Genomic DNA, 7,984 nt, shown 5'->3' with positions numbered 1-7,984 from the left:
ATTAGAAAGTGTTGCATTTATTTTGCGAGTGTACTCTTCTTCAACATTTTGTTTACCTCCTGGATCTTTCCATGGAAATTCTGACCAATCAAGAGCTGCTTTCTCACACAAGGCATTTCATGTAGTTTGCTTGTAAATGCTGCCATGAGAACACGAACCAACTCTGGGCAATTATACAGCTTTGTAACAAAATCAGTCCCTGATATGGACCAAAGCAAGCGAATTGTAGGTCTGAAAGCATCCTAATGAATTCTAACCGGGAGAAGTTTCAGCTTGTTGCAATCTGCAATCCTCACCACTAGATGCCACTAAATCCCCCGAAATCTTACAAAATGTTCTTTTAATAAAACCTTTAAAACCTCCAGAACTCAGTTGCTTTGCATTTGCAGTGTTGTGTTTTTTTCCTGCCATACTTACAGAAAATACAAATATGCATGCCTGTTTTTCTTTAGTTTATTTCTATAAAATCTTTTTATTGCCATAATGACTATTTACTGTTTAAAATGGCAATTATTTTTGGAATTATTATTATTAATATTTTTGTCCAAAATTGTTAGAGCTTTGCTCCTCTTTCTTTAATAAATTAAGTTAAGTCCTTAATATCACTCTTGAATCCAGCCCCTTGATAGCTATCTTTGGGGTACCCCTTGCACTTGTCAATAAGAAAAATATTGTTGCTTTCGCTTCACTCATTGCCCAAAGATATGTTTTGTAACATTGGAAAAGCCCAAATCTTCCTTCTGCCACATCCTGGTTGTCTGATTTAAAGTCCTTTTTTATCATTAGAAAAGGCGAAATATTCCCAGAGAGGCTCATATGCCAATTTCAACAAAAGATGGCAACCTATCATTCCCTATGTAAATAAAAACCTTTCTGGACCCCATGTGATTCTTATTGCATCTAATATATTGGAATAAGCATCTTGACTATCTTTCCTATGGTGTTCTTCTCCCAGCTGAATATTACAAGCAATACTCCAGTATACTGGCTGCCACATTAATTAAGTCTCAATGTCCTCAAACGGGACAATAATAAAGTCCCAATGTCTTCAAACGAGTAATTTCTTATTAACAGCGTCTTATTACTGTTATTACTAACTAAAAATGACTAAATTTGTTGCCATATAAAATTGCAACTATTATTCATCATAAATAAACAAGTTTCAACCATAACATTTCATCAGTTTTGGAACTTGTCCTTTTTTGCATTGGGATTGGCTGCAGATTGACTTGGAAGACATGGCTGCCATCTTGTTTTTACATGGATTAGTGTATTGTGCTCTTACTACCACTAGATGGCACAAAAAGTGTCCACGGACGAGGACAATAGGTCTAAATTAAATATAATGAAGTATAAGGTCAAGCAAACCCAAAATGTGATGTCCTCATATGAGGACACAGGGTCTCAGGAGGATATCTCCATGTTTAGCCTCACACATGGTTCCAAACAGAGAGATCCCCTCAGTTCTCCACTCATCACCCTATTTTTTTAACCGCTGGCTGCAACAGTCAGAGCAGAAGCAGACATTAAAGGTGTAACTGGAGGGGGCAAGGAACACAAAATGTTTATTCATGCAGATGATATTTTATTTCGTTCATTCTGTCGTCATATACATATACACACAGGTCCAAAATACACACAAATGCACAAACAGGACCTATACATGTATTAAATGGAGAGATGCAAAAATTGAGGGAGTTGCCTTGGACATCTCAACAGTGCCCAGGAGGTGAACTGGCACGTCTTCAGCTACCCTTCGGTTCCCAAGCCAAGTCCCTATGTACTGAGTTATGAACACAGTTGAAAAAATATTGTGAATTATCAGGCTAATAAATCAACTGGAAGAAATTAGAAGTTATACCAATATATAATATAATCAGATCATTTCAGTTCAGGGATGGGGTATCTAGGAGTAAGACTATGTTAAATTAAAAAAAAAACCTATTGCAAATCAGCATGACTCCACAGCTTTCAGAGATAAAAACTAACCCGTCTAAGTGGAAGAGGATAAGCCTCAGCCTATTGGGTAAGATAAGCACCATTAGGATGGTTGTAACCCAACAATTCATTATATTTCTGTGATCTTACCAGTGATGATTCCTGAGGGCATTTTTAAGTAATATAACCAATTAATTAAAGATTATGTGTGGAATGGAAAAAAGCAGAGAATCACCCTAAAAATACTATGTTCCCTAATGAGGGAGGGTAGTTTAGCACTTCTAGACGTGGGGTTTTTATAACATATCGTTTGCAATGAATCTGTAGCAAGACACTGGGCTAATTATGACTCCGACCTTAAATGGGAAGAAAGGTCACTTGTGGCTTAATTCAAGCCTATCAAAAATTTTCACTAAAAGGACAGCAAGATAGGCAGACAAAGAAAGAAACCCTGTATTACAACACACTCAATGGGTTTGGGCAAAGTACCTAAAATGTATACATCTCAGTATAAGCAAAGCGAGTCCTCCATATGACGTCACCTCCAGCACGGATCCACTTTTGGGGCTTCATAGAGGTAAGAAAGATGGAAGTTTGGTGCAGGATGTTTTAAACTCTTCTAATATCCTGTGTTCAACATCAGTGATTGCACATACATGCTATTTCACTCCACACAAACTCTATAGAATGGGTTTAATCCAGAATAGTTTCTGTTGTGGATATTCATAGATGAATCCTCATATTTTTGGTGACCCCCACCTTTAGGCAAACTTTTTCACTTCTTATGAAGTGCAAGATGCCATCAAATGTACTGAGCAAATTCATGCTGACCAGAGGATGAACCGCTCACGCTCACAATGAATGAATGAATGAATAAAGACTTTTCCCGAGACCACCCTGATGACAAACTTATTGCAACTGAGCTGTAAAAAAGCAAGGGCACAGTCATATCCAGTCACTTTTTCCTTCTACTACCAGGCTGCGAAATGCTGACAGTAATCCTTCAAATAAATGCCTTATTTTGTAACCACATAATTAGTTCACTCTGTGTCTGTTTTTCATCACATGGCTGCGAAGCCCATCCATTCAACAAATGTAGTTAAGTAATGTGCAGTGCAGTAGAATGCTTATTTATATTTACTAATTTCTGTATTGATGTATGTAAATTATTATTCTTTGCCTGATCCTGTGTGAGTATGTATGCACGAAACCACACGACGTGCCAGTGTGCATCACCTTTTGCCCATGTATTGATCTCTGACATATTACTACCGTTGGTTGCTGCTTGTTTCTGTCTGCTAGTTTGTGTATGGTCTGGGTAGACTGTGAAAGGGATTTGCCCTTCTGGGATCAATAAAGTTCCCAGAACTGAACTGAACTGAAGATTTTGCTGCCATTTGTTCCATACAGTACCTTCATGCTACAGAGTTTATCAAACATTGCAATTTTTGGTTGCAGGTTTGGGGATTTATAGATTTAGTCATGCTCTCTGATATCTAAATCAAATCAAATCAAATCAAAACACAGAATTGGAAACTATGCCATCTCTCCCATACCTGTTTCACAGGTTTGTCAGTACAGACAACAAGTAAATCCATCAATTATGTTATGTGTCAAAATATAAGCAAAATTTAAATGTTTTCGATTAAGATAAGTTGAGAAATGGAAATGTTTTTCATCTGCAAGTTAAAATTCTCAACTGTGTTTGCGACATATTCCAGTAATTTATGTGTTCAAACCTGACTGGACCATTATCACACTAAACATCTTGACCTGTTGCAGGAAACCCACAAGTGCTATTAATAACATTAACAAAGGTTCTACTCAGGTGTCCCAATATGCCATGGCAGTGAGCCAACATGCACAGTACCAGAACCCTGAAACTGAAGTAGCTATATGGAATTCAGCCATCATTCGTTGATTATTTAGGTTTCTCCAGTAAAATAGTGCAATTTCCAAAAGAGCATTGCATATTTCATCTAATCAACCAAGTAATAATAAAATAAACTGGACTTAAGAATGCATGCCACCACACAAATAACCTTAAACACAGCATTATTTAGTGTATTAGCATTTCCAAGTCTAAAACACCAAGTTTATTTGATTAATACAGCTCTAAAATATCTCACAGGCAGTTGCATTGGACTCACCGAAGCCCATTATTCACATACATGTGCTGTGCAAACTTTCAAAACAGGAAAATACAAAGACACCCACACACATACAGTATATACACAATACTCCACGAATGCAAATAATATAATCTACTTCCATTTGCAAGTGTGATACATAGGTGCTAAACAGCCCGTAATGTCTGTGCTTAGAAGGGACACAACATGCCGGTAGTGTGAAAAACAAGAGTCAAGATTGTATGGAAAGATTACATATGAATTTCTGGAAAATGAAAATGGAAAGTATGTTAATAAACACAGCATCCCATTTTTTCATTTTTGTTATTTGATAACGAGAAGGTGGGCCTTAAAATCTTAAGGAGCTGTCTGATATATTGTTGACTAATCATGGTATGCTTGGCCCACTTGATTATTGTAGCCCGTTTCTTATTTTCTTAGACACAGACTTCATGATAGTAATACAACAATAAACATTTCTTACATTTCTCTCTGAAATTCATCTGGCCTCCATCTTTAAGGGGACAGTGTGAAAGATTTAGGGGGGTTTAGTGGCATCTAGTGGTGAGGATTGCAAATTGCAACCAGCTGAAACTTCTCCTGGTTAGAATTCCTTCAGTGTTTTATTGTTCAGGAGGTTTTTACAGGGAGCATATTTATCCACAGAGCTCTCTTCCCCTCAAAAACAAATAAATCCGATGATATAACCCAGTAAAAACACTGAATAAAACCATTTTACGTTACAAATCAGTGTTTCTTCAGTGCTGGTGAGCATGTTGCAGATGGGCCACCTGCTATTGTTTGCTCACATTTTGCTCTGCTAACTTAAGATCCAGACATTCAGGAGGTTTTTAGCAGGAGCTGGGTTACCTGCAGAGGTCTCTTTCTCTCCTAAACAAACAGACTTGGTGATTTCAACCGGTAAAAATAAAGCAATTTCATATTAAATAATCTTTTTTTCCCCCCTCTTATCCAGGAGGAGCTGCTAACTATGATGGCTGATGCAAAAATGTGAATGGCCCTATCTAGAACCAGTGTTTGGCTTGTCCATTCTGGGCTACTGTAGAAACATGGTGGTGCAGCATGGTGATCTCCGTAGACAAGGACCTACTCCCTGTGTGGAGTAGCTCCTTCCAGGGTGATGAAAAAACAACAATTCTTATTTGATTTTATTCTATTTTATTTTATAAAGAAAACATTCATATTGATGTAAGTACGATATCAACTGCAATATGGCCCATGTGTGACTGAGGCCCTGGCATGTAAAGTTTAGTCAAAGTAACTGACACATTATAAAGTTGTGAGTAAATGTTATCATCTTCAAATCCGGTACAAACAGGCCCTGATAACTTTTCCTCAGCATTTATGTATATGAAACATGCAGTAGGTAATGCTGATTCCTGGCAGAGCTGGGGGCTAAGAAGTTTTTTGCCCAAGGGCCCCCTAATGAGTTAATATAACCACGGTCCTGTGACAGGGCATGATACCCACATGTCAGGGTTTGATTCCTGGGATAAGGCTTGCACTTATGAGACTGTCTCTGAGTGTCATGATTCACTGATGTGGTTCATAGTTTTCTTTTATATATATGCAGTGGAAACTTTTGAAGGCATTACAGCAGATTTACAGACATGACCACTTGCACAAAATAATCTTGAAGACAACATGAGATTCTTCTTGGAGAAATTTACATAAACTTCTGATTGTAATCTGTTTGCAACCAAAGTCTTTTATCTTCATCATGGTGGACTCAGGATCTGCAGGGCCTAGTGGGCACGTGGCGTAGACAATTCACAGAAATTAAATTCTGCAACCTGCTCAATTAGTGGAGTTTCTCCCAATTAGAAGGATTTCCATTCTTACTTTTGGACCTTTTCTTGAGGGTGATCGAGTTCATCTTCAAATAATGTTGTCACCTGTTAAAGATGAGGCTGCTTGTTGTAACCAGAACTGAGGGAAACACAGTGATAAAAGCCCATGTTTTCTAAAACAATTACCACATGCAGTGAATATCTTCATACTGCTGACAGGTCATTTAATAACTTATATAAATACACTATGTATCCCCAAAATACCTGAGTCAAACAGGTTCCGTAAGAGAGTATTCATACTGTTTGTAAGTCCTTTACTCCTCATTGTGCATCTCTAGCTGTAGAATCCCACTCTATCCCACTGCTGACAGCAAACATATTTGTTTTCTTCTTTTGTAAACTGCTTTTGTCCCACTGGACAGTCTGTAGGAATACCAAGTGCCCAAACACATTTCAGATTTACAAAACTTTACTCTAAACTGTAGCACAGATGAAGTTTGAAAACCTAAAATCATGCTGTATTGCAGAAAAACATGTAAGAAAGTACAGATATTCTCAAGACATCTACATGTTTTCAGCTGATGTCCTGGTGCAGTAGTTAGAACTGACATCTCTGGTTCAACTATTTCAGTCAATATAAGCATATACTGTTACTGTGTTGTGAATAAGACCATGAATGAATGGCTGTATGGCTGTTACATTTAAGCTACACTGAGTAGTGTACACTGTAAGTGCCTGATGTGTGACCAAGTCATTGTTTTGCAAGTCACAAGTAAGTCTCAAGTCTTTGCACTCAAGTCCCAAGTCAAGACAGTTGAGTCCCAAGACCTAAACTTTGAGTTTCAAGTCCTAAACAAATCATAATGCGCTCTTTCATAAATGTAATGCCATTTGAATAACATAGTAATAATATATTAAACTTACAAAAATCATAAACGCTTTTAAAATGTTGTATTTTTTTGTGAAAACCAGTTTGTTGGAAGTTGTTGCATCTCAGTATGTAATTTCTGGCCCGCACATATTGCATTCTGCAATTTGTTTTTTGTGTTTTAGTAGTTTTTGTATGTGAACAAATTTATTGTTGGTATATATTTTTTGGAATCAGCTGGTGCTCAGTAGCGTAACATTAGTTATTTGAGGTTCTCTCCTGCACCTTGACTGGATGCTGTCAGATTGAGTTCAGACAAAATGAATATGGGGATTAAGTGTCCAGTTGCTGGGAATGAAAAGTGTTAATGTTAGCTGATTTGGGAAATGAATTGAAATGAACTGATTCATGGCACAATTTTTCATTAACATATTTTTAAATCTCCAGGCCTGTAAGTATTTTCAAGTCAAATGGCTCAAGTCCAAGTCAAGTTGCAAGTCCTTCTTATTTTTTAAAAAACAGTCTAAAATTGACAAATTTATGACTCGAATCTGACTTGAGTTCAAGTCATATGACTCTAGTCCACACTTCTGGTACTAGCCCTAACTATTGGACTCAATATAAGCACCATTACAGTATAAAATGACCATGAATGAATGGCTGTGGAGCAGTTACATCTGTATTGAGCAGTGTACACTGTATCAGCTCTTACTGTATGCTGCTGTACGTGCAGGTTTTTGTACATTTGTAAGTGTAAATGTACTTTCACATTGGAATAAATGCTTAACAACAAGTGACAAAGTAAGGCTGATGACTGTGTTGGTGCAAGAACAAGACAGGAAGAATATTTTTTGACAACCAACTGAAGGAGTGAGAGTGATCATGGAGCCAATTTCAAGAGTCAACACCAGGACACTGAGAAAACTGCATTCCTCTCTGCTGTATGATAGAGGATTTACACGTGTATGCATGGAGTCACTATGTTGCATATGAGAAAGCAAACAAATCAGAAATAAGGCAGACAGGATTGGGTATTTAATTTAATAAATGTCTGCTATTGAGGAGTCCAACAAGTCTCTCCAGTGATGCATTTAGTTGTCAGTGTTTGTAAATCACCCTTGGTGTGCTGCACTTAATGTCGATTTTTTTTCTCCTTTTAAAAAGTGCTGGCTGCAAAACTGATTAACAATTAGATTACTTGCATTTAAGATCACTGTTGAACATAATCCAACTTTAAT

Source organism: Epinephelus fuscoguttatus, linkage group LG20 (genome assembly GCF_011397635.1).
Source record: "Epinephelus fuscoguttatus linkage group LG20, E.fuscoguttatus.final_Chr_v1".
NCBI classification, from domain to species: domain Eukaryota; kingdom Metazoa; phylum Chordata; class Actinopteri; order Perciformes; family Serranidae; genus Epinephelus; species Epinephelus fuscoguttatus.
This window is presented reverse-complemented; position numbering follows the sequence as displayed.